Source organism: Lepidochelys olivacea (genome assembly GCF_965140295.1).
Source record: "Lepidochelys olivacea isolate rLepOli2 genome assembly, chromosome: 1".
NCBI classification, from domain to species: domain Eukaryota; kingdom Metazoa; phylum Chordata; order Testudines; family Cheloniidae; genus Lepidochelys; species Lepidochelys olivacea.
The window spans coordinates 129,238,535-129,266,301 of record NC_140411.1 but is presented as its reverse complement, the minus strand read 5'-3'; the positions used below and the strand labels follow the sequence as shown (position 1 = coordinate 129,266,301).

General features: G+C 40.5%; 1 long non-coding RNA gene across 1 annotated transcript; it reads right to left on the bottom strand.

Moving 5' to 3' along the window:
* Nucleotides 1–89: 89 nt before the first annotated feature.
* Nucleotides 90–19,268, bottom strand: LOC311519390. The gene is made up of 3 exons (XR_014711264.1): nucleotides 18,968–19,268; nucleotides 12,853–13,012; nucleotides 90–956 (listed from the first exon to the last, which is right to left on the bottom strand). It is a non-coding gene; the product is annotated as an uncharacterized lncRNA (long non-coding RNA).
* Between the last annotated feature and the right edge of the window lie 8,499 nt (nucleotides 19,269–27,767).

Sequence of the window (27,767 nt, the reverse complement as noted above, 5' to 3'; positions counted from 1 at the left end):
AAACAATGCTGAATACTTAATAGATGTAAATCCATACTATAGAGCAAACAGACTGAACAAAATAATTATTTTATGTGAGAAAAGCCATTTAATTATATTTTTGAAATGTTTGTTTGTTTAAAACTAACACAAGAGAATAAGCCATAAGCAAAAAACAAAAAACAGACAAAAAACTTATGAAATGTGTCACAGCCACTGGGCTTACTGCATCTCTGACCCTTCCTGGTCTTTCCACATGCACACCCCCCACATTCAAGTTCATACCGTCACCTCTCTCAGGTGGAATCACGCAATTCTCCCACTGTCAGAGTGGGCCCTGCTCTGCAGTCCCCTGTGTGGTCAGCCACAATTACCTCAGCAGGCCTGCCTTAGGTTCAGTATCTCCAGTTCACTTCGCTGCAGGAGCTGAGACAGGGGTATCCAGTAACCAAACTGATTTCTTAAAGCAAAGTGTTATTAATTTAGAACTAAAGCTTTTCAGAGAAAGCTGGCCTTAAAACAATAAACAATCTAGACATGTCTGTACATATCTATCCATCTTCACCATGAGGATCCTGGAAGATGTAAGCTTCCTATGGACCTCCCAACACCTTTAGGGTCTCACTGGCATTTTCTGTTCCCTTAACTCACAAATCATGTCTCCCAACCTGCTTCAGGGAAAGTCTCTTGTAAAAGCCGTTCAGTCTTTTTTGATCACTCTGGTCCTCAGGGATTGTGGCTTCTTAACTGTTGATAGCGAAGGTCTCATCACTAGCAATAAAAGCTTGCAACTTTTTGGATATGGGATGTAAGATTCTCAAAGGTAAGAGCTTCTTCCGTTGCCTAACAGTATGTGTTAAGATGTTCTTAGCTGGGAAACCATCCCATTGCCTTCCTGTTTGTTCTTCCAATAGCACCCATTATAAGGGTGCTGAGCACTTGCAGACTTCGGCTAGAGTTGTCAATGCTCTGAACTTCTGAAAATTGAATTAAAGTGATAGAGGTGTATAATACATTGAATTAAAGCAATAGAGGTGTATAATACACATTCCACTATCCCAATATAAGTTATACAGACTATCACAATAACTGGGTTACATATCCATATCCTTATAGCAGTTCACATCGACCACAATAAGTATTTTAATTGAAAAAATATTTCACTTGACAAAATCAGTTTTAAATACAAAATCAGTTGTAAATAAGAGGATAACAGATTGAAGATTATCATCAATGAGAAGGAAAAATACTTCTAGAAGTTTACAAATCAGCCATTTACAGGTAAATTCCAGAAAGTTTAGAGATATACTGTTTATATATATATATATGATGGTTCAAGTCTTCCAAGTCACTGGTATCAGTTTGATTCTCTGCATAAGTATTAGTTATTGCCTTTTCTGTAGGAAGTTGAAATGCTAGCCTTAGGGAAGATAATGAAAAGCTTTTCATTAACTGATAATTTCCAAGCAATCTCCTTATGAAAATAAAACCTAAAAAGGAACTTTTATACCAGTAGAAAGGTGGATGTAAAGGATAGCTGTGGGGGATGGGAGGTGCTATGGGTCCTTAATATCTATGTTTAGCCACAAGTTAATTGACTGAATGCAATGTATAAACTATACTATCCCAAATGCAGCAGGTATCTTTGGTTAAATAACAATAAACACATGCTACAATCAAACAGTTCTATTCACTTATATATGTAGTATAGGTGTATCACGTTTCCTTCCCCATTCTGAACTCTAGGGTACAGATATGGGGACCTGCATGAAAACCTCCTAAGCTTATTTTTACCAGCTTAGGTTAAAACTTCCCCAAGGTACAAACTATTTTACCTTTTGCCCTTGGACTTTCACTGCTACCACCAAACGTCTAACACCGGTTACTGGGAACGAGTCCATTTGGAAACATCTTTCCCCCAAAAATCCTCCCAAATCTTACACCCCCTTTCCTGGGGAAGGTTTGATAAAAATCCTCACCAATTTGCATAGGTGACCATAGACCCAAACCCTCGGATCTTAAGAACAATGAAAAAGCATTCAGTTTCTTAAAAGAAGAATTTTAATAGAAAAAAAAAGTAAAAAGAATCACCTCTGTAAAATCAGGATGGTAAATACCTTACAGGGTAATTAGATTCAAAACATAGAGAATCCCTCTAGGCAAAACCTTAAGTTACAAAAAGACACAAAAACAGGAATATCCATTCCATTCAGCACAGCTTATTCTCTCAGTCATTTAAAGAAATCAGAATCTAATGCATATCTAACTAGATTACTTACTAAATTCTAAGACTCCATTCCTGTTCTGTCCCTGACAAAAGCATCACACAGACACAGAGAGAGGATTTGTTTCTCCCTCCCCCCAGCTTTTGAAAGTATCTTGTCTCCTCATTGGTCATTTTGGTCAGGTGCCAGCGAGGGTATCCTAGCTTCTTAACTCTTTACAGGTGAAAGGGTTTTTCCTCTGGCCAGGAGGGATTTTAAAGGTGTTTACCCTTCCCTTTATATTTATGACAAGGTGACACCACATATCCCTGGTCACCACACAGTTAGGACACAGTTTCAGTTCACAGTGGTAGATTGGCAGCAGAAGCTTTCCTGCCTGATAGTGCAACATGGGAGGTGTGGGCAGCCAGTCTGTTTCTCTGAAAATCTTTCTCTAATTATGGGGTATCAGGCCTCCATATTAGTCCCCTAAAAGACTGAGCTGGTGAGAGAGATCACCATCCAAAGACACCAGAGGATGTTTACAAGGCTGGCTATCTTTTCTAATGAAAATAACTCAATGTAATTTGTGAGAGGGGCCTCATCATTGTAATTGCTGTAAGCAGGAGTCAGATGGGAACGGATGAGTGAAAATTTGGCAGCCTGAACATTATTAGTAATATTCAGCTGGCCAAACAGCACTGCTGATCATGTCCTTCTGCAAATGTATTTCACAGTTCACCAACCTTTGCTAAGAGAAATGGAGATATATTATCCTCAGGGTTGAATTCTCCTATACAGAGCTTAGTGCAGTGACTGGAGAGCTGACAGGGAGCGGAGCATGTCTCCCTAGTTTTGCTCTGCCCTGGCCCAGTGCATAGTACAGCTGCAGGGAGCAGTGGGGTGGCAGAGGAGACATGGAGGAGCAGGTGTGGAGGGTGGCATGGCCTCCTCCACCTGCTTTCCACTGGTTGGAGATTCCCCCAATACTGGGAGAATTCTCTGGCCAATTTAAGTTTTGCAGCAGGAGGCAGACTCAGCAGAGCTGAGAATATAGCCCCATATCGGCCTTATTCACAGGGGTTCTGAGCCAACTTGCAGACTTCTGCTAGAGTTGTGAATGCTCTGAACTTCTGAAAATCAGGCTTGATCAAGTGCAAGTCTCAGTCTTCAAAGAGCTCTCAAATTTGATTTATCGCTAGCGGTGTCAGATTATGAAGGAAATCCTCAACCCATTGAAGTTGGTGGTAAAACTCCCATTGAATTCAGTGACTTTGGGATTTCATAGCTTGTATGTACATTTTAGCTCTGAGAAAATAACCAAATTGTGCTACCAGATGCAGTTCAGAAAAATCTGTGTCCAGAACTATCTGTATGGGGGGTCTAATTCTCTGGAAATTCCTAGTAATATTCATTCAACATTTTTGAGAGGTATTCAGGCCCAAGTCTTTTCTCAAAGTATCTTTGCAGCCATTTTTTGGACGTTGAAATAGGTTTTGGAACTGCTGAATTTACACAACGATGACAGAGGATCACTCACAATGCATCTTTGGTGAATACATTTTCTCTCAGGTAGTCTTTACAGCATCTTCTAAAAAGCATATATTTCCATAGTTCTGATGCAGAGAGACCAAACCTCTGCTGTTGCTTAGTGAAGAATTTATTTTCACCATTTTTCACGTGTTATGGAGACTGTACAAACCAAAGGCACCGCCATTGGCGCCAAAACAATGCATATTTTCCTATACAGAGTATTGACTTTAGCGTCTCCTAGAATGTGATTGACTTCATGATTTTGGCTTTTAATAACCATATAGCTCTACAGGTGTGGGTCATAGGATTGGTTTATTTTTCTCTTTGGGGCCTGGTTCCAGAATTGCTCTGAGAGGTTTTAGTTTCAATCATAAAGACTACTTCAGATGACTTTTCAGCTACCGTTGAGGAAGATATTCACTATGATTTCATGAGAATGTTTTGGTTTTATACTCTAATGACACAAAACTAGGTGGTAAGGTACAATTGGTGTCATTTTGTTCATCTGTTTGTTCTGAGAGTGTGTTTGATAACCAGGAACTCAAAGTGAAACTTGGAGGGGCAAACCCACATGACTTGGAACATAAAAGAAGTGTTTTTTAAAGCCATTTGAAGCAAAACTGCCCACTCTTTCACATCTCAGAACAAACCTCACTTGATGCCACAAAGTAAAGTCATTGATTAGATGATGCCATACGAGATGAGATCTTGGCATATCTTCAGTATTATTTTAGGCTTCTTCCTATCTCACAGAAAGCTTGTGAATCAGTCTTATAATATTAATTGTATAGTAGTCTAGACATTTCAAAGTCAGCATAATAATTTCATAGCATGTTCTTGCAGTCTAGTAATTACTTAACATAGCATTTATATATTTAATAGAGTCAATATACCCCTGCAATATCATTACAGATAACATTATCTGAATTTTTAGGTAGTTACATCTTGAGAGAAATGTTACTTTCTGATGCAGTTCTTTTTTAGAATCTTTGCATATTACCAATAAAAAGTTTGTTCTGCTTCAAAAAGAAAAGGAGTACTTGTGGCACCTTAGAGACTAACAAATTTATTTGAGCATAAGCTTTCATGAGCTACAGCTCACTTCATTGGAAAGTGAGCTGTAGCTCACGAAAGCTTATGCTCAAATAAATTTGTTAGTCTCTAAGGTGCCACAAGTACTCCTTTTCTTTTTGCGGATACAGACTAACATGGCTGCTACTCTGAAACCTGTTCTGCTTCAGTTTTCTCTCTGGCTGAATTATTGCTTGGGTGTAAGAGTACTGCCCTCAGATGGAGAGGCAGCATGGTCCCGTGGTTAGTGCACTGGACTGGGACTTAGAAAGCTTGTATTCTATTCTAATCTCTGCCACTGACCTAGTGTATGTCCTTGGGAATGACACTTAATGTGTATGTGCCTCTCTTTCCCTTCCCAAGTCTTGTCTCTTTAGATTGTGAGCTCTTCAAGACAGGAGACTGTCTCTTTATTGTGTATATTTTTGTATGTAAGCATATATATAGGCCCAGCAGAATGGGATTTTGATCTTGGTTAGGGCTTATACATGCTATTATATATATATCCGTAGATATAAATATTACACAGTGTGAAAACATTGCACTATTCATGGAGAATATTAGTCATTTTCCCAATTACACCATCAATATTTATTGAAATCTGCTAACAATTGAGAGAGCAAAATTTAATAAATCAGCATTAATCTAGTAGTTTTCACCAACATTTTTGTAGTTTCCTTTTGATCGAAGTCAACAATTTTATTTTTCAGAGTCAAATTTTGATTTTCAAATATTAATACTGGATGCAAAGCCTAAAGTTTTCATTGTTTTGTGTGAATTTTATCCCGGGAACTGTATTTCCATTTCTGAAAACAAATACCCCTTTTAATGAAGAAAAAAATCAACATATGGGCAACAATCAAAACTGTTACTTGCTTCGTTGTTGAAACTCACCCTTTTTTGCACAGGAATGCCAGAAGTCTTACAAGAAAAACCCTATTTACTGCAAAATTACAGTAGTTTTCCACCTTCAAAATTTATTTCAAACTCTGTAAAAATGTTAAGCAAAAATGAAAAAAAAGTGTTTTAATGAAAATCTGTGAAACCATTAATTTCCATGGGTTTTGTCTGCAGTGAGAATCTTTTCTACTGTAATTTCAAGCTCCAGTTTTCTTATAATGTCATTTTTAAGGATTCACAGACAATAAAAGGAACAAATGTGTTCTGTTTACTCTTATTTTCTGATTTACTTTATACAGAATAACATAGTTGTAGCACATAGCTTTCAGACTACAAAGTGAAACCTAAAAACCCATTTTTTGTTTCAGATTTTTACATCAAATTAGGTAAGGTTTATAGAAGGAGACTAATAGACTCTTTGGTTCAGGTTTGCAAAGTTGAGGCAGACTGCCAACTTGGTAGTGTTATAGATCTGTACCATACAAATGCAAATTCTGTGGATTGAAAGTTTTAGTAAGTAAGGGCTAGAGAACCATTCACACATTGGCCACAGGATCCAATTCAATTTAGTTCAATAGTGACAACTGACCAGATGTTATCTCCATCAGATGACTCTGTGCTAAGTAATCATCTATCTGACCTCAATTCACTTCATAATGGAAAAGGGGCCACAATAAAAATCACCATCACAACTTGCTTTAGTGGAGAGGCAGGGAACTGGATAGGCATAGAAGACAATGACTTCTAATGCAGTAAGTGTGTGTGGCTAGAACTTCCAACCAAGCAGCTCAAAGCATTTTACAGACATTACTGAAGTTAGTTTGGAGGACAATTCAACAACTTCAATGCCAAGTCTATTAATATGACATTAAATTCACTTACAATTAAAAGTACTCAATCTGTTGGTGAGACTATAGAGAGAGGCATAGAAATGCTTAAGCACATTAATTTGTATTAGAGGTGGGCTTCTGTGGCTGAGAGTCCAAAAACAGCTTCCTCTCCCAGCCATTTCCTCCTTTGTGTATTCAATTACTGAACTGAAAAGTACTCCACTACTGTAGGACTGTACAAAATTAGCATTTAAGAGGATGTTTTTGCGGTACTTATAGGAACTACTTGAAATTGGATGACCTTGTAATCCTTTTATCAAAGCATCTACAATTTCCATTTCCAGGAAGGTAAAACAAAAATAAATATTGTGCAAAGAAAATTATTCTGTATGCAGAGCATTTTATTGAATGATAAAATAACAAAAGAATTGAACCGTAAACTCAGTTGAAGCATGTTGGCTCTTGCCAACTCCTTTCAGCGTATGATGTTATACAAGCATGTGACAATGATACAGAATAAATAATGGATGCACTATTGAATTATACGTTTAAAAGCAAAGGAAATAAGGAGAATGAAAGCAATTAACCAATTCATTATGGTTCTTCACTGCAGCCACTTGTGTAACATTGGAGCACAAACTTCCTTCTAGTATGGAGGATAACAATGTGCTTCACCCAATGCACCAGGTGAAGCAGCTTCCCAATTATGAATATTTGGGATTCAAGGGAAAGCTTCACACAAAGCGGATCTGTTCACTCATTGTTTTGGAAGCTGAGAGCATGGAGAATGAGACATTTACTGACAAATCAGGCAGCAATCACATTGTGGGTTGTATTCTAGTTGGACTATCAGGCCAGAGTAAAAAGAGTTGGACTACCGGTACCACACAGTATAATAGCAATGTTATCACAAACTTTTTTCTGTATTTGTGTGTTGCAATTCTCCACTCACAGTACAATATAAGTATTCATGACAACATTGATGAGATGAACAGCATCACCAATGGTTTATTTCTCATTTTCAATGGCAAAGAACCCATTTCTTTGCTATGGATGCTGACAGGGACCCAGCATCTATCTGTTCTTAACTTTTCATAAAACTATGGCAATTGAGGGCATTGACCTAGTTTGAAGACTCAAATGCACTTTAAATTCCTATAAAATATCTTTAAAGGACTTTGATCATTTTATACTACAAACTAGTTTGGCAGCAGGATAGAAGCTGCTACAAATCTGGGAAAGCTGCAGTATGGATCACTCAGCTGACATTACTTCCACAAAAAAGATGCCTGTCACCCATCCAGAATCCTTTGTGAATCCACCATGAACTTCCTAAGTGGCCAGAGCAGGCTTCATTTCTTCCGAAGCACGGGGTTTCCCATGTTTATATAGTTGCCCTCTAACATGATTCGCCTCTTTACTAGCTGGGGGAGAACCGGGAGCAGCTGACCCTGACCAGAGAGAAGCCAAGCAGGCAGGTGCTGTGAATCAGCTGGCACAGCTGATCAGTACCGCATGATTAGCCCACACTCTCATCTGGACAATATAAAGGGGGGAAACCAGGAAAAAACAGAGAAGGAAGGTGTAGGCAGGCAGATCCTGTGGATCTCCCTCTGAATTGTCAGAGAGGGCCCTACCCAATAGCTAGTGGAGGCCAGAAGATCCCAGTCTGAATCCCTAACCAGATTGTTGTTTGTGATAATTTTTACGCTTTTCTTTCTTGTTTCTGACAACAATAAACAGAACCCTAAAGAAAGGGACAAACCTGGGTGTGGCTGATTGTTTATTTCTAGCTGTTAACTAGGGCCACCAGCGTTCATACCTCTGCATGGGTCCAGGGTAATATTTTGGAAGGATAGGTCCAGCTGACTGGATGTCCATTTTTCATGCTCCCTTTGTATTCCTCTTAGGATCTACACAATTTCCTTATATGGTATCCTCTCAGGATTTGAGATGCTCCTCCAGAGAGCTGTCTAATGGAAGTCTCACCTTCTAGCTGCTGGAGAGATTCTAGCTGCTGGAGAGAATCACTGAATGCATGTGATTTTTATGGGGACTCACACACAGTCTAAGCTTTAGAGGTTCAGATTGTCCTCAAATGAATGCTGTGCAGTTATTGCCTCTGTGTGTGACAGTGAGAAACTGCTTGATCATTTGTCTCTGTCCCGGCCATCACAAATACAGATGTATCAATAAGATAATGAGCATGGAAAAGGTGAGGTGGCCTGGATGTATCATCATCAGATTTGGGCATGAAGGAAATTTGCATACAAACCTGTGAAAATGGTGCTGGTAATGAACCACACAGCTTCCTGCACCTCCATACTCCATGACTATCTTAAGCCTAACCCTTCTATGTGTGTGTGTGTGTGTGTGTGTGTGTGTTTCCACGCACATGCATGTGCTTGGGAATATAGTCCAGATATTTGCCTTTGCTGTTCTGAAAAACACCCGTTTGCAGGCACTAAACCACAGAGAAATCCATAGGCATTTATTATTTATCCCCTGTACTTCGGTACTTAATAACACTCGGGCTGCCTTTAAGCACTATTGCTAGTCAGAGCAGCTTACGGTTGGCAGTCGGTAATTGCTGTCTCAGCTGCCTGTGTCTAGCAGAGAGCAGATGACATGCTGTGCATCTGTGATTCTCTGACTGTACCAGTGCAATCAGTTTTGGAGAGCTCAATTCCAGGAGAGAGCAAGAGCTGCACAGTAGGATTGTATGCTACATGCAGGAGTGGGGCTCAGAGGATATTTTGTCCCTGCCATCTAATTACTTACCCTAGTGCAGCAATATGGAAATGAGAAATGCCAAGAATGCCACCAACTGGAGGTGTTGATGCAGAAATTTTGACTAATTTTCACAGCTTCATAAAGCAGAGTATGCCCCACTTTGTTACTATTGGCTATGTAGGAGCAACATTCTCCAAACTGCAAGATGGCCCCAATTACATAGTGCTTGCAACACAATATGTTAATTTAAGGAATAATTAGCAAGAAAGTTTATTGCAAATCTCAAATGATATATCTTTTTATTTCTGAATAGGTTTCTTCTGGAGCTAGTGCTAATTGTTGTCCACAGGTGGACAGTATTATTAGACTATGGCTTAGATATAGGAGATGGAGTGGAGTGGAGCTTACATGCCCAGGGGGAGAGGCTAAATTCCAATTTATTTGTCTTGGGAAACTCTGTGGATATGGGGAAAATGGTGAATGTGATATACCTTGACTTTAGCAAAGCTTTTGATACGGTCTGCCACTGTATTCTTGCTAGCAAGTTAAAGAAGTATGGACTGGATGAATGGACTATAAGGTGGATAGAAAGCTGGCTAGATCGTTGGGTTCAATGGGTAGTGATCAACAGCTTGATGTCTAGTTGGCAGCCGGTATCAAGCGGAGTGCCCCAAGGGTCGGCCCTGGGGCTGGTTTTATTCAACATCTTTATTAATGATCTGGATGATGGGATGGATTGCACCCTCAGCAAGTTCACGAATGACACTAAACTGGGATGAGTGATAGATACGCTGGAGGGAAGGGATAGGATACACAGGGACCTAGACAAATTGGAGGATTGAGCCAAAGAAATCTGATGAGGTTCCACAAGGACAACGCAGAGTCCTGCACTTAGGACGGAATAATCCCATGCACTGCTACCGTCTGGGGACTGACTGGCTAAGTGGGAGTTCTTCAGAAAAGGACCTGGGGATTACAGTGGATGAGAAGCTGGATATGAGTCAACAGTGTGTCCTTGTTGCCAAGAAGGCTAATGGCATATTGGGCTGCATTAATAGGAGCACTGATAGCAGGTCAAGGGAAGTCAGTATTCCCCTCTATTTGGTACTGGTGAGGCTACATCTGGAGTATTGCATCCAGTTTTGGGGCCCCCACTACAGAAAGGATGTGGACAAATTGGAGAGAATTCAGAGGAGGGCAGTGAAAATGATTAGGGCACTGGGGCACATGACGTACGAAGAGAGGTTGAGGGAACTGGGCTTATTTAGTCTGCAGAAGAGAAAAGTGAGGGGGGATTTGATAGCAACTACCTGAAGTGGAGTTCCAAAGAGGATGGAGCTAGGCTGTTCTCAGTGGTAAGAGATGACAGAACAAGGAGCAATGGTCTCAAGTTGCAGTGGGGGAGATCAAGGTTGGATATTAGGGAAAACTCTTTCACTAGGAGGGTGCTGAAGCACTGAAATGGGTTATCTAGGGAGGTGGTGGAACCTCCATCCTTGGAGGTTTTTAATGCCCAGCTTGAAAAAAGCCCTGGCTGGGATGTTTTAGTGGGGGTTGGTCCTGCTTTGAGCAGGGTGTTGGACTAGATTACCTCCTGAGGTCTCTTCCAACCCTAATCTTCTATGATTCAATTATTTCAGAAATACTTTCCACAAGAACTCCAACTTCATTTTCAAATAGGACAAGGTTACCTCTGACCCCCTGCAGTTGTAGCTCAACCTCTGTAATCGGACATGGCAAGCTGCAGCATTTTTTTAAAAAGTTCTCCACTGAGCTATTGGACATGCTAAATATCAGTTTCCATAATCTCAGATATGCTGAACACAAGTTGTGTTCTAGAAGTTCCTCTCTGAATGGGCTATCTGGGAGGGGGGGGCTTGGGTAACATGAGTGAGGAGAGACTTCAGGACATATTCTGATCTAATATCTTTCTTCTTCCCCTTCTATCAGCTGGCTGGGGTCAGGTTGACAGAGCAGTCTTTTTCAGGTTTGCCAGTCCAGCACTCACTCCATATTCACTCCATCCTCTCATACACAGTCTATCCACTGTTTTCTTAGCTATCCTCTTGTTCAGTGCCCACAAGTTCTAGTCTCAAATTCCTCTCTAACAGGATTCCCTTCATCTGTTTTTCTTGCATATCATTTCAGCCTCCTCTTTTGCACATTCTCTCTGATACCACAGTCCTTGGTCTTACTCCTGATGGCATCATTCTGCATGAGGTCCAGCAATGATCCCCCTATTTACTGCCCTCAAATATCTCATTTCAGTGGCTTCAAGTCTTCTCAAGTGCCCCTCTTTGGTCATTCATGACTCAGATCCCTTTAGAATACCTGGTCTTATCTATTTTGATCTAATATCCATTCAAAATATATCACTGGAGAAGCATAGAACTTAGAATATGGACTCTAGACCGTCACTGCTATGCATTTCACTTTTGCACCATCCAAGTAGAGAGGTCATAAACTATATTACTGTTGCTTTCTTAAATCAAGGACCATTGCAACAACCATCACACTTTGTGTTTATGATGACTTTCAATTCAAATGTATTCCTGTTATGTTTAAAGTGCTTACCCTATAAGTCACAGGTGTTCCAGAAGAGAGATTCTGTACTGTCAGAAAGAGATAGGCATTGTGTGCATATAGTTACACTTAGGAACAATGGTCAGAACATTAATACAATGTGATGGATTTTTTTTATAGTGGGATTTTGGCCATGAGTGGCCAAAGATTTAATCCAATTTTCAGATACCGTGGATAATTTAACATTACTCTATAAATTCTTCCTGGTTTGGGATGCCCGAAAGTAGCACCTTTAAAATTGACATACACATCTTTTTTATCAAAGAAAAGAAGTATGTGACAATATGAATCTGACTGATGCCAAATAACAAAATATTTTGATTTGTATTACTGCCTAGACTGGTGTGGAAGTCTAGGAATTACTGAATAACTGATATGTCAAGTTAAGAACATTGGTACAAAACATATAGCTATTTCTTTGCCATTTCATTGCTGAAAATCAGGACAATTCATGGGGATTTACTATATTGTAATTGTTATCTGAAAACATTTCTCATCATATTCCAGCTCCCATTCTCATTGCTGATTCTTTCCTACCCTAATGGACGGTCCATATTCTCCAGTGACTCTACACATTCTTTCTTCACTTCAAATAACCAGTTCCATCTTTTCTACAATAACCTGTTCTTTCCCTGTTTCCACTTTTCCCCCTTCTTCTCACCACTTACACTGCTGTGGGCAAATCTGATATTTTTCTTGTTGTGGAGCTGTACGTTCGAAATAGCTTTCACACTACTGGATCTTGTAAATTAACATTAGAAGCATTAATTAACCCTTTAAAATAAATAAGTGACTTAAAGAAGCAGACAGATTGTATTTAATGTGAATTTGCAGGAAAACCCTGCAGGATTGTCTTTATTCAGGCTGATCTGGCTGTGCATTGCCAATGAAAACACTTTGGGATGAATATCTTTTTAATGCAGGAGAAAAAGAGGTGTATCAGAAGAGATGGCCTTCAATAATTTTTTTAAAACCACATGGAGTAATAACACAAAACATGGAAACCTGAGGAAACCTACCGTAAATTTCCAATGGTGAACCTGGTACAATCAGCAAAAAATATTGTGGTGGATGGAAGGTTGAAAACTGGTGAACAGGAATAAAAGAAATCTCATGAATTCTTCTGTGGAGGGAAGCAGTTCCTTCCGTTCCATTGTGGCTTAGAGTTGATGCTGTTTTCTGTAGTAAAAATGATCCTTTATTGGATTCAGTTGCAGGATGGATTAGAAGGGTTAGGGAAGGAAGTAACTACCATGATAATGACAGTCTTTCACCATATCTGGCTGGTAGAGTTTTTATCATTACAGTCATTTTATTTGGTCAATATAAAGATAATCTTTGTCAGTTTTTCTGAGCAATTCAGATTAAAAAAAGATACCTTGTAATATCCACATTATAGCACCACTGCTCTTATCTTCTAACCTACTTTAGACTTAAAATCTTATTGTGAACCTCTGGGGTTTTGTTCTTACACAGAAAGGAGCAATAAGACATAACAATAGCCTGAATGAATGAGGAAGCAGACAGTGAGGAGCTGAAGATGGCACTCAAGCTGTAATAATGGATTTGTCAACAGTAAGAGAAAAAGGAGGAAATGGAAAAGGGTTGGTGTGAAAGAGGGAACCCTGTTTTGGACACCTTGAGTGTAAAATGGAAGCAGAACAAGAAGAAGGAGATGCTTAAGTAACAGCTGGAGATTGAGATTGGGCAGAGTTAAGTAAATCATCCAAGGGGCAGCAATTAAAAGCTCTAGGGTTGATAAGGTTACCAAGAGGGGGAAAAGGGGGACAGAGGTCCAAAATCTGAGGGACATCAACAAATAGGGGGAGAGGCCAGGATGTGAAATAAACAAAAGAGATGTTAAAGGAGTCTCCCATGATCTGTCCACAGTTTAAAATTTATCAGTGAATGGTTTTAGAAACCACATATCTCTCCTGCACCTAAGCTTGACATGGGAATTTCTTGATATTTCATCCTTAGTCTCCATTGTTGAAGTAAACCCATGAGTATTTATATATTATTTAGTTCTTAGGAAAGCTATATACCCATAATTCATGGTATTTCTTATAATGAATACCCCCATTAAGATTACCTTGCATATTTGTTACTCCTCTTTTTTCCCTACTATTTTTAAATAGAGCAACTGTTCTGGAAACAGGACTACCATAGACTGACTTAAATTCCCAAATAAGTGTCTTAAAGTAACTTTGGAAACACATATATTATGCCAAACCACTTGTAGTGATAGATTAAATGATAAAGAAAACTGTTCTAATCTAAATTACATTACAGTTTAAAGTTTATAACTGGAAGACTACTGATTGATTTGCATTGAATGTTTAGGACAAGGTGGAGCAGGGCTATAATGAAAATTATTTAATCTAACTCACTTTGAAAGTGAAATAGGAAAGTTATTTTTGATTGGTCAAAGTGCTACAATATAAAACACAGGAAGATTTTAATTACACTTTGGAATTCATAACATAATGTTAGTTTTCTAAGTAAGACTTACATATCTAGATGCATCTCCTGCAGCCTTTGAAATATTATCTTATAAGAATGTCAATGATTAATTATCTGAGTGTCTAGTGAATCATTAAAGCACAGCTTGTAGAAAAAGTTGATTGAAAGTTTATGTCCAATACAATTACCATGTTGCCCATCAGATTTGTAAAATTATAACACCAACGTCATTGTTTATGTTTGAAAAGTTTACATTTTCAGCTACAATATTTTGGTATTATACCCACACGTACTCAAATTCAAGTTAAGCAACAGAAAATGTTTACCAGTGTCAAGAAATGTTCCTACTGTTATTAAAAGTAACCTAGTTGAAACACAAGAGCCATTTGTTAACCCCATAAAATTAAAATCTGCCAAGGAATATTAAAATGATAATTATAAAAACATTCACTTTTCATTTCAATTAAATGGAATACAAGTAAAATAGCTAATACATAAGCCACATGGCTTTCTCATAATTAAAATATCTCTTCTGTTGTGTTGCTCAACATGCATGCTGGTTTTATTCTATCAGTTTAAATTATAGAAATTAAGGGCCATCAATTAATGTAGGATTGAAATTAGATGAAGGTTTCTAACCATCAGAGGAGTAAAGTTTTGGAAGAGCCTTCCCAGGGAGCAGTGGGGGCAAATAATGTAACTGGCTTCAAGACTGAGCTTGATAAGTTTATGGAGGGGATGGTATGATGAGACAGCTTACAATGGTATGTAGCTGATCTGCGACTGCTAGAAGCAAATACCTCCTATGCCGGTGATTGGACACTAGTTTGGGAGGGCTCTGAGTTACTATAGAGAATTCTTATTCAGGTGTCTAGTCTGGTGGGTCTTGCCGACATGCTCAGGGCCTAACTAATTGCCATATTTGTGGGTCAAGAAAGAATTTTCCCGTGGGGCATATTGGCAGGGTGGTGGGGGGTTCATCTTCCTCTTCAGCATGGGGCACAGGTCACTTGCAGGTTTAAACAAGCGAAAAAGGCTGATTCACTGTATCTTGAAGTCTTTAAGTCATAACTTGAGCATTTCAGTAACTCAGCCAGAAGCAAGGGATCTATTACAGGAGCGGGTGGGTGAGGTTCTGTGGCCTGCAACAAAAGCGCTGACTTTTGGTTTTGGCGGTGGGTGCTCCACGACCACTCTACCCCGAGGCCCCGCTCCTGCTCAGCCTCTTCCCCTGAGGCCCCATCCCCACTCTGCCTCTTCCCACTCCTGCTCTGCTTCTTCTTCCCCCACTTTGACTGTTGCTGGGTCCTCTCTGCCCCCACCCCCAAGGTCCCTGCCGTTTGCTCTTCTTTGCCCCTGAGGCCCCGCCCACCTGCCACTCACTCCCCTTCACTCCCTCTTCTGAGCCCCCCTGCCCACTGCTTTCTCCTCTCTGCCTCCCTCTCCTGAGCATCTCCCTCTAGCTCCTCTCTCCCGCCTCCTGCAAGGCTCCTCCCTCCCATCTACCTGCTGCTCACTTTAATCCAACCCATCCCCGAGTGCCTTCTGCCCACCCCTCTCTTCTCTCTGCCCCCTCTGGCCTTAAAGGTGAGTGATGGAGGGATGGGGCAGAGAGGAGTGAGTGGCAGGGGCCTCAGGAGAAAAGGTGGAGTAAGGGTGGAGAGAAGTGCAGCACAAGAGGGTGAAGAGGCCAAGCAGGGGTGGGGTCTCAGGGAAGAATGCAGCTGGGGCCATTGTCCATGGATGCTTGAGCACTGGCTCATTCACAGATTTGGCACCTATGGCCTGCAATGTACAGGGGGTCAGACAAGATTATCATGATGGTCCCTTCTGGCCTTAAAACCTATGAGTCTGTGAGGGCTGTATCTGCAAATGTTCAAGTATGACCTGGCTTGTGAGTAGAGGCCAGATTTTGCAGTTACACTGTCATCTTCCGAAAGTAAAAAGAAAGTTTTTTAAAAAAGTGGGTTTTTTTTTGTTTTTTCTTTTTAAAAAAGGGTTGCGGCTGTAGGAAGAATGGACTGGTGCAAAACCAACTACAGTTATGAGTGAATAGTTGGGGGTCCTATTGAAGTCAGCTCCCACTGAAGTCAATTGGAGACAGGTCAAATCCCTAGTGGCAAAAGTGGCATTTTTGAAAACCATTGCAGGGACTAAGAATCGGTAAGGGCAAGGGGGTACAGTAGTATGGAGGATGCACCTGATGAGTCAGTTAGTTTCAATCCATCCCTCATGAACTGTTCTATAGAATTATTATTATTTATTTATATTACCTAGCACTTAGAAACCCTACTTATGGACCCAGGCCCAGATCCACAAAGATACTTAGAAACTTACGTCCCATGGCTTTGAGGATCCAGGCCCAAAACCCCATTGGCTGGTGCTCTACAAACACAGAACAAAGAGACAATCCTTGCCTCAAAGTATGAAATAAGGAATGAACCTTCAGGGTTCTATACAACTTTAAAAGGTTTTCTCAAAGTGACTCTTAAAATCTGTAGAATTGAATAGAGAATGATATTCCTGCTATAGCAGGGGTTGGCAACCTTCAGCACGTGGCCCATCTGGGTAATCCGCTGGTGTGCTACGAGACATTTTCTTTATGTTGTCCATCTGCAGGCACAAACCCACACAGCTCCCAGAGGCTGTGGTTCGCTGTTTCCAGCCAATGGGAGCTACGGGAAGCGGTGCAGGCCACAGGGACGTGCTGGCCACCGCTTCCCACAGCTCCCATTGGCTGGGAACGGCAAACCACAGCCACTAGGAGCTGTGGGGGGCCATGCCTGCAGATATTCAACGTAAACAAAATGTCTCGCGGCCTGCCAGCGGATTACCCTGATAGGCCGTGTCATAAATATAAAGGGAAGAGTAACCACTTTTCTGTGTACAGTGCTATAAAATCCTCCTGGCCAGAGGCAATATCCTGTTACCTGTAAAGGGTTAAGAAGCTCAGCTAACCTGGCTGGCACCTGACCCAAAGGACCAATAAGGGGACAAGATACTTTCAAATCTTGGGGGGGGGGAAAGGCTTTTGTTTGTGCTCTTTGTTTACATTTTGTTCTCTCTTGGGACTGAGAGAGGCCAGACGGAAATTCATCTTCTCCAACCCATCCTAATCCAAGTCTCCAATATTGCAACCAGTATAGGTAAGCCAGGCAAGGCGGATTCGTTTATCTTTTGTTTTATGTGAATTTTCCCTGTGTTAAGGGGGAGGTTTATTCCTGTTTTCTTTAACTAAGGTTTTGCTCAGAGGGGGATCCTCTGTGTTTTGAATCTGAATACCCTGTAAAGTATTTTCCATCCTGATTTTACAGAGGTGATTCTTTTACCTTTTCTTTAATTAAAATTCTTCTTTTAAGAACCTGATCGATTTTTCATTGTTCTAAAGATCCAAGGGTTGGGGTCTGTGTTCACCTGTACAAATTGGTGAGGATTATTATCAAATCTCCCCAGGAAAGGGAGTGTAGGACTTGGGGGGATATTTTGGGGAAAGACATCTCCAAGTGGTCTCTTTCCCTGTTCTTTGTTTTAAACGCTTGGTGGTGGCAGCATACTGTTCAAGGCCAAGGCAAAGTTTGTACCTTGGGGAAGTTTTTAACCTAAGCTGGTAAGAATAAGCTTAGGGGGTTTTTCATGCGGGTCCCCACATCTGTACCCTAGAGTTCAGAGTGGGGAAGGAACCCTGACAGGCCGTGTGCTGAAGATTGCCAACCCCTGTTCTATAGGTTTTTTTCAACCATCATGTAGAATTCAAGAGCATGGATATGATTCTATTGGATCCAAAGAAGATACAGAAAAATATCATGTTTTGTTAAATACTACAGAAGTTTCCCATAAAAAAAAAACTATTCTGGGAACAGAACCAGGCTCAGAAGCATCTGTGTGGCTAATTTGTTCCCCTTTCTCCTATTCCTTGTCTGTCCTGTGCCTTAGTTTTTTTTCTCGTGTGGGATAAGCACATATTACTGCTTAGTGCCAAACAGCTACAAACTACTGCCCAGGGAATGTTTTTAATCTGCCTGCCGTGCATTGCATAGCTGGTCTAATGAATCAATGAGGGTTAGCTGGTGTCTATTGGTTGCCTTGTACAGGCATTAGTAGAAACAGTTTCTTATGACAAGTTTTGAGGCTGTAGTTGCCCCTTGCCCCTGCACATCTGTTTGGAAGTTCTGTGTTGGATACTGGAGTGGTGTTATCCCAAAAATGAATTTAGGGACAGGGCTATAATAACTTGCCTATTGCCTCCTTAATCTGTTCTCCCTGAGGTAAAAGTTCCTGGAGTTGCTAAGGAAAACACTAAAGGACAGGGCTATACCTTCCAATAAAGTAATTGACATGGGCAATGTTCTTTTTATTGATGTAACTAATAATCCCTAATACAGTGTATACTAAAAATCCTAAACAAAACACAAAAGCCCTGAGATACAAATCCCTTATTGCAAGTTAACGAGCACTTACACTGCAATAGCATACAGTTTAAATGATTCTAAGCAAAGCAATTTGTTGTAAGTGGACAGTTTGCAACAAATTGCTGACAGCAGATCTTAAATTGCTTTAAAGTTGAGATAGATAAAATACAATTAAAATACACTCACACACATTTCAAGCATACACATACTTATTTATACCGTACTTTCCCAAAACTTTGCATTAAAAGAATATTAAGCTTACTCTATCAATCCATTGCTGTTTTCTTTTACAAATCACTGCTATTGCTGTTCAGTTCCTGGTCAGTCAGCTCTGGTCTGCTTCAGCTTTCTTTTGTCTCTCTGCTGCAGTTTCTCTTTGGCTTCTTTTGTTGGCTTCTGGGCTTTCCCTGCACGCCTCTCTCCTTCTTCAGACACAGACTCCGAACTCCGAAATCGCTGTTGGAAGTTCTCTCTTTATATAACCTTCCTATTCTTAGCTACAGTTACCTCACTTGCACGTGCTCAGGCTTGACCATTACCTCAGAGTTCTTATTGAAGGCTCTGACCTTTAAAACAAGTTGTGACCAGTATGAGTAGGTTCTGACCAGCTAACTGCTCGCCTAACTGACCTCTCTGTCACCCATTACTGCACATGCTCAGTAGCCACCAGTCTTGCATATGCTCATTATTTGCCATTTACATCAGAGCTATGATTCTGTCGGTCCACACAAACACACATTCTTGGCTCTTTACCAGGCACCATTTAAGAAATCCTAGGTTTTCACTGAACATGCTGAGGGTCTGCAGAATTCATCTAAAGGTGGAGTGATTTTTGCTTATCCAGAATAGAGATCAGAATCACAAAGTAGAGACTGGAGAATTTTCTCTGGTAATAATGGGAGAGGGAAATTTGCAAATATTTTGTGTAAGAATATGCAAAAATTCTTCAGGTTACAAGAAGACAAAATGAAAGATATCCTTTCCCTGTCATAGGATCACAGAATTATAGGACTGGAAGGGACCTCAAGAGGTCATTTAGTCCAGTCCCCTACACTCACAGCAGGGCCAAGTATTATCTATCTCCCCTTCTTTTATTTTATGCCTGGGTCCCACATTATCAGTACACAAGATGGTGGGTTGTTTAAGACATCTCAGCAGTGGTAATAGAAGCCCTGTAGCTTGTAAAGGCTACCTCCAACCCTCCATATGAGTGACCAGGTTTTCCAGATGCCTGTCCAGCATGTACAGGTTTTCAGAGATGTACTTGAGCCTAATTCACAAATAATTAGGAAATACTGGCTCTCCCAAGTGTGCCTATGTCAAGGCTAGTTGCTGCTGTAATACAAATAGTAAACAATAATCAGTTTCACTTGGAAGAAGCCAAAGAGATCACGTGTTTCAAAGAGATCACGTGTTTGAGTGTATTCTGAAATGTAATGTATATTACAATGAGAATTATGTTCTCAGTTGGGAAAATGCCAAAAGCCAAATGAAAGAAAAATCTAGGGATTCAAATAAAAGATGTAGCCCTGGAATAATGTCAAACTCAGGATATGACAGAAATCAAAACAGAAAATGTTGTTTATTCTGACAATTCATGGCACTTCTTTGGTAGCAAAATGACACCACTTGGTAGTAATTATGCAAAATGTATTTTCTCCACTCAAGCACACTTTAAACGCAACCTGCACTGCAATACAGATTTCAATAGTCAGTAACCATTTTTACAGGTGATTCATTAACACATTTTCTGGATAACCGCCTTGGTATTCAGCAGCTACCTCTCTGAGGCTTCACTAGATGACAAAAGAACACAGAAGCACACTATAATTCAAAAGAGAGAAATCTTTCATGCAATGAATAATACATTATACAGATACAGATAGTTTAAACAATTTATGTACATAGCCTAAGTGCATGGGTAAATATCTGTATGATTAATAGCAAAGAACCATCTAAGAGACTATGCAACAGCTGTGAAAGATAAACAGTATGAATTTTGATGTGATGTTACCAGGGTTTAGATGGAGAATTGAAACACACTGTATGGGGACTAGAATGAAAGTCTGGGCACTAAGTCTATCCCTTGACTAAAAATTAGAAGCAGATCAATAGTCGTATGTTTGTGTCAAATTAATGGTCCTATGGTTGCGTCAAAGATACAGCCTATACAGATACCATAACCAATGTGAGAGCTTTGCAAGATTATAGAAGTAATTTCAAGAATTAACACAAATACATTAGTTTAGAACCCAATTTAGCAACAGATATCCATATTTTTGTAGGGTCATGCAAAAGTTAGAAGGTTGTGGACACTGGCTCCACAGCAAGCTGGCTTTTCAGAGAAAAGGCATTCTGCAGCCAAAGGCAAATCCTCCACCAGCCCTCTCAAAAATGTTTGCTGCTATGGAAAGATGTATTATTATGGAAGTGCTCTGCAACCAACAGGCTGCTACACCTGATTCTTATGGTTCTCCTCCCCTTCATTGATTAATCCACAACCAATGTGTGTTACAGCTAGGGAAGAAAAAGTTGGTGTGAACAAAATAAGAACTGAACCAAACATTATCACAACTACAATTGTATTCAAGTTGTATAAATCTTCCTTCCTTATTCAGATGTTTATACCACAGTCATCACTGTAGTATCAGAGAACCTACTGCATTATAGAATCATAGAAGATCAGGATTGGAAGAGACCTCAAGAGGTCATCAAGTCCAACCCCCCTGTTCAAAGCAGGACCAACATCAACTAAATCATCCCAGCCAGGCTTTGTCAAGCTGGGCCTTAAAAACCTCTGAGGATGGAGATTCCACCACCTCCCTAGGTAACCCAAATAGGTTGCAGTAAAACGATATTAAAAAAAAATATATAGTTTCAGTTATGCACATTCCCTTGAGCTTCAAGGTTAGCCCAGAAATTATTAGAAATCATGTTCAGCAAGCATTTCACAATTAAGGTGCTATTTAAAGTTAAATCTTACATAAGACCATATCTTTTAATATCTGAGAATTAGGCTAGTGAACCTCTGGCTTGTGAATTTCAACCATTGCTTGGTTGTTATTCAAAAGATATAGTTTTATCTCAAAGAATGATGGTTCTCGGACTCAGAAATCTCTAGCTCTGCCACAGATTGTCTGTGTGACTTTGAGCAAATTATGTAATCTCTGTGTGCCTCAGTTCCCTCTCTGTGAAATGGAATTAGTACTACTTCCTTTCTTCTGGTCCTTGTCTGTCTTGTTGTTTTAGGGGTTGATTCTTCCACCCTTATTCATATGAGTGGTAGCTTACTCAGCAAGTTGCCAAAAAGAGCTCTGAGACTTACACAAAGCTGAAACAAAAAGTCTGATTTCTGAAGTTCTGCACAAGGACAAGAGGGTATATATATATGCATCTTACACATTTTATATATAGCGACAGTATCGATCTTTACATACAGTAAATGACTCATTAAAAAGCAAAGGTGGATTGACACTAAAGTAACTGAGAGGAGAAGTTGGCCTATGGACTATAGTTGCTATTTTGCCTTTAGGGCTTTGTCCCCAAAATTACTAATTGGGAAATAGTGTAAAAGTGCTAGAAATGTTAATATGGTTTAATAGTCTACACATCAATTGTTCATATTTTATCTTATGTATTTATGAAGTACGAAAATATATATTTTTATAGTTTTTAATTTACAATCTTTTACAGAGGCAGTGCAGGCATCCACTGAACTTTTAGTATAACCACCGATCATTATTTGTCTATATCAACACAGAAAATTTGATCTTTTTTTTAAAAATATACATGATGGAATATTATATAAAATATGAGAAATGATTCTGTGCCTTACTCATTGTCAAAACATAATATCAATTTAAACCACTTAAAAGCTATCTGGTGTAGACATTTAATCAATATTGGCATGGAAATGAAGTGTTGGAAGTCTTTGAAAACCTTTTTTATTTTTTTATTTTATTTTACACTTTTATTGGTTTTTCGTTCTTGTCTTGAAATAATGAGTCATTTTTAGGATGGAATATGTTCAGAACTATGGCAGTTCTGAGGCACTCTTAGCTCAAATTTGAAGTAGGCTTTCTAGCATCTGTGTATCAAGAGAGATTCTACTTAGCATTTCCCATCCTAAATGGTCCTAAAAATATGCTTCATATAGGCACTGTATGCACATAAAGCCAAATTCTGCTCTCAGTGACACAGATATAATTGTGTTCTCCCTTTCTATAGCACCTAGCACAGTGCAGTCCTGGGCCACCACTGGGGTTCTTAGGTGCTAGCACAATACCACTAATTAATCCTGTTCTCAATATCGCTATATAGTACCATACATATATATTCTTTCTCTTTCAGGTTATTTCAGTTATTTTCAGTAATTTCAGTTACTGGGTCAGTTGGAATTGTGCGTCTGGGGACTGTTTGAGCCTTTGTTCCCTGGATCATCCTTGATCATCTTTGATCAGCCTCAATCAGCCTTGTGATCGCCCTCCCCCGGTGTGATTAACGAGGGGGTAGGGCTGACCTAGGACAGAAGACCTTAAAAGCCAGAGGCTAAGTGATCAAGGGGAGCTAGCAAACAGGTGACTGCAAACCGGACAGTCTGAGAGAGGGAGTCGTAATATAGTCGCTATGGTGAGGAAGGGCCACATGGCCAGTGCCAGCGCTGCTCCTGTCTCCTCCACCTGCTCTCGTATCCAGACAGACAGCCTGACCATGGATGCCTCTACCCAGATCCTGGTGTGGGTTTGCAGAGACTGTGGCCTGCGTTTCCCACTCTCAGACAGCCAGGCTGAGGGGACCATCCAATGTGAAAGGTGCCTGTGCATAGAATCTCTCAGGAAGCAGGTGGAAGATCGACAGAAGGAGGTGGCTAGGCTGAGGAGCATCCGTGCCCAAGAGGAATTCCTCGAGAATATTCACATGGAGACATCCAAGGGTGAGGAAGCTCTCCAGCTACAGAGGACTGCTGTCACACCACTGGGGGAGGAGGATATGGCTCTGTCACAGGGAGGACACTGGCAGCAGGTTTCTTCTGGCAGCAGGCAGTGTTCCACCCCTACTCCCAACCCACCCACCATGGTGATGGAAAACCAATATGCTGCTCTAGCAACAAGTGATGGGGAATCACCCCCAAAGGAGGAGAAGCTATGTACCCCCAAGGCTGGGAAGATCACAGCCACCACTCCCAGGAGGAAATGTAGGGTAGTGGTGGTTGACTCTCTTCTGAGGGAGATGGAGGTACCATCTGTCACCCTCACATGGCATCTTGCGAGGTGTGCTGCCTGCCAGGGGCCCATACCCATGATGATACAAAGGGATTGCAAGGATCATCTGGCCATCTGACAACTACCCCATGTTACATCCATGTGGGTACTAATGATACTGCGAGGTATGACACTCAGCAGATCAGAAGTGACTACAGGGCTCTGGGAGTATGGGTGAAGGAGTTTGGAGTGCAGGTGGTGTTCTCTTTTATCCTTCTGGTCAAGGTTAGGGGCCTAGGCAGAAACAGATGCATCTTGGAGGTGAATGCCTGGCTGCTAAGATGGTGTCGCCAGGAGGGCTTCAGCTTTCTTGACCTCGGCATGGTGTTCCAGTAAGAAGGACTGCTAAGCAGAGATGGGGTCCACCCATTGAGGAAAAGGAAGAGCATATTTAGATACAAACTGCTAACCTAGTCAGGAGGGCTTTAAACTATGTTCGAAGGGGGCAGGTTACCAAAGCCCACAGGTAAGTCAAGAACATGGAGACCTGGGAGAAGGTTTGGAATTTGTGGGAGTATGGGATGTTATATCAGAGATAAAGGAGAGACAAGACAGAACTGGGTGGGGGAGAGATCAAATCAGTGTATTATATGTCTGTATACTAATGCAAGAAGTATGGGAAATACCAGCTTGAAATGCTAGCACATAAACACAACTGTGACATAGTTGGCATCACAAAGACCTGGTTGGATAATATACATGACTGGAATATTGGTATAGAAGGGTACAGCTTTCTCAGGACAGACAGGCAGGGAAAAAAGGGAGGAGATGTTGACATATATATTAAAAAAGTATACATTTGGACTGAGGTTGAGATGGAAATAGGAGACAGACTTGATGAAAGTCTCTGGTTAAGGATAAAATGGGTAAAAAACAAGGGTGATGTCATGGTAGGGATCTACTAGAGACCACCTAACCAGGAAGAATAGGTGGATGAGGCTTTTTTTAAACAGCTAACAAAACCATCCAAAGTACAGGACTTGGTGGTAATGGGGAACTTCAACTACCCAGACATATGCTGGGAAAATAACACAGCAAGGCACCGATTATCCAATAAGTTCTTGGAATGTATAGGAGACAATTTTTTATTTCAGGAGCTGGCGACAGCTACTAAGGGAGAGACTGTTCTAGATTTGATTTTAACAAATAGGGAGGAACTGGTTGAGAATTTGAAAGTGGAAGGCAGCTTGGGTAAAAGTGATCATGAAATGATAGAGTTCATGATTCTAAGGAATGGTAGGAGGGAGAACAGCAAAATAAAGACAATGGATTTCAAGAAGGCAGACTTTAGCAAACTCAGGGAGTTGGTTGGTAAGATCCCATAGGGAGCAAGTCTAAGGGGAAAAACAGTTGAAGACAGTTGGCAGTTTTACAAAGAGACATTATTAAGGGCACAAGAGCAAACTGTCCCACTGCGTAGGAAAGATAAGAAGTATGGCAAGAGACCACCCTGGCTTAACCAGGAGATCTTCAATGATCTAAAAATAAAAAAAAAGAGTCCTACAAAAAGTGGAAACTCGGTCAAATTACAAAGGATGAATACAAACAAATAACACAAGTATGTAGGGACAAAATTAGAAAGGCCAAGGCACAAAACAAGATCAAACTAGCTAGAGACATAAAGGGTAACAAGAAAACATTCAACAGATACATTAGAAGCAAGAGAAAGACCAAGGACAGGGTAGGCCCATTGCTCAATGAGTGGGAAAAATAATAACAGAAAATGTGGAAATGGCAGAGGTGCTTAATGACTTTTTTGTTTAGGTTTTCACCAAGAAGGTTGTTGGTGGTTGGACGTCTAACATAGTGAATGCCAGTGAAAATGTGGTAGGATCAGAAGAGGCTAAAATGGGGAAAGACCAAGTTAAAAATTACTTGGACAAATTAGATGTTTTCAAGTCAACAGGGCCTGATGAAATGCATCCTGGAATATTCAAGGAGCTGACTGAGGAGATATCTGAGCCATTAGTGATTATCTTTGAAAAGTCATGGAAGATGGGAGAGATTCTAGAAGATTGGAAAAGGGCAAATATAGTGCCAATCTATAAAAAGGGGAAAAAGGACAACCCAGGGAATTACAGACTAGTCAGCTTAACTTCAGATAATGGAGCAAATAATTAAACAATCAATTTGAAAACATCTAGAAGATAATAAGTGATAAGTAACAGTCAGCATGGATTTGTCAAAAACAAATAGTGTCAAACCAACCTAGGAAATGACTGCCTAGGAAGGAGTACTGTGGAAAGGGATCTGGGGGTCGTAGTGGACCTCGAGCTAAGTATGAGTCAACAGCGTAACACTGTTGCAAAAAAAGCGAACATCATTCTGGGATATATTAGCAGGAGTGTTGTAAGCAAGACATGAGAAGTAATTATTCTGCTCTACTCCACACTGATTAGGCCTCAACTGGAGTATTGTGTCACGTTCTGGGCACCACATTTCAGGAAAGATATGGACAAATTGGAGAAAGTCCAGAGAAGAGCAACAAAAATTATTAAAGGTCTAGAAAACATGATCTATAAGGGAAGATTGAAAAAAATTGGGTTTGCTTAGTTGGGAAAAGGGAAGATTTCAAGGGTACATGATAATTGTTTTCAAGTACATAAAAGGTAGTTACAAGGAGGAAGGAGAAAAAATGTTTTATTTAACCTCTGAGGATAGGGCAAGAGGCAATGGGCTTAAATTGCAGCAAGAGAGGTTCAGGTTGGACATTAGGAAAAATTTCCTGTCAGGGTGGTTAAGCACTGGAATAAATTGCCTAGGGAAGGTGTGGAGTCTCCATCATTGGAGATTTTTAAGCGCAGGTTAGACAAACACCTGTCAGGAATGGTCTAGATGATACTTAGTCCTGCCACAAGTGCAGGGGACTGGACTAAATGACCTCTCAAGGTCCCTTCCAGTTCTTTGATTCTATGATGATTCTATATTAGTGTATGGGGGAGCAGAATCTCTGAGGATAAAATTTCCCCTCAGGGTTAGGATTAGCAAAAAGACAAAGATACCTCAGCCAGGTGACCAGTCGTGGCATAACTGCCTCTAAAAATACATTCCCAAGTGATTGTCTCAAGGTACTGCACCCCTAAATCTCCCACTGTGGCAAAAATCATGCTCCCACACAGATGAATGAAACAGTGAAATGGTGAGTGGAAAAGAGATAGTGAGGTGAAAAGCATAACATAACTAACTGGGATGAAAAGTAAAAGGGAAATAGGTCTGCAAAAAAGGAGAGGGGGGAGGAAAGACAGAAAATGAAGCCGACCAAAAACTTGAAAGGAAGGATAAGAAAAGGAAAATGACACCAACATAAGGATAGAGAAAGGAAGACCAAACACTTCAGCCTATTGAGGATTTTCTTTACTTCATCATGATCGGGAAAGCATGTGGGGGGTTTCATGTACATTTTTAATAGCAAATCAGCAGATAAACTCTGAATTCATGGTTCCATTATTCTGCTAAAAAAACTGAAAATTATGGCCAGCAATATTGAGGAGGTGATCAAGGCTAAGATTTTGTCATGCATATTTTTAGTAAAAGTCACAAACGGGTCACGGGCAATCAAGAAAAAATTACAGAAGCCCATGACCTATCTGTGACTTTTACTAAAAATATGCATGAGAAAATGGGGAGTTGCAGGATCCCCACACCACCTTGAGGGGGGACCTTGAGGGGTCCACAGCTCAGAGCTGCAGGGTCCCCCCACCACTGGTGGCTCTGACCTCAGGGCACCCCTGCCATCCACAGTGGCTTGGAGCTCCAGGGCTGCCCCGCAGTGGCTCCAAACTCCGGGGTACCCCCGCTGCC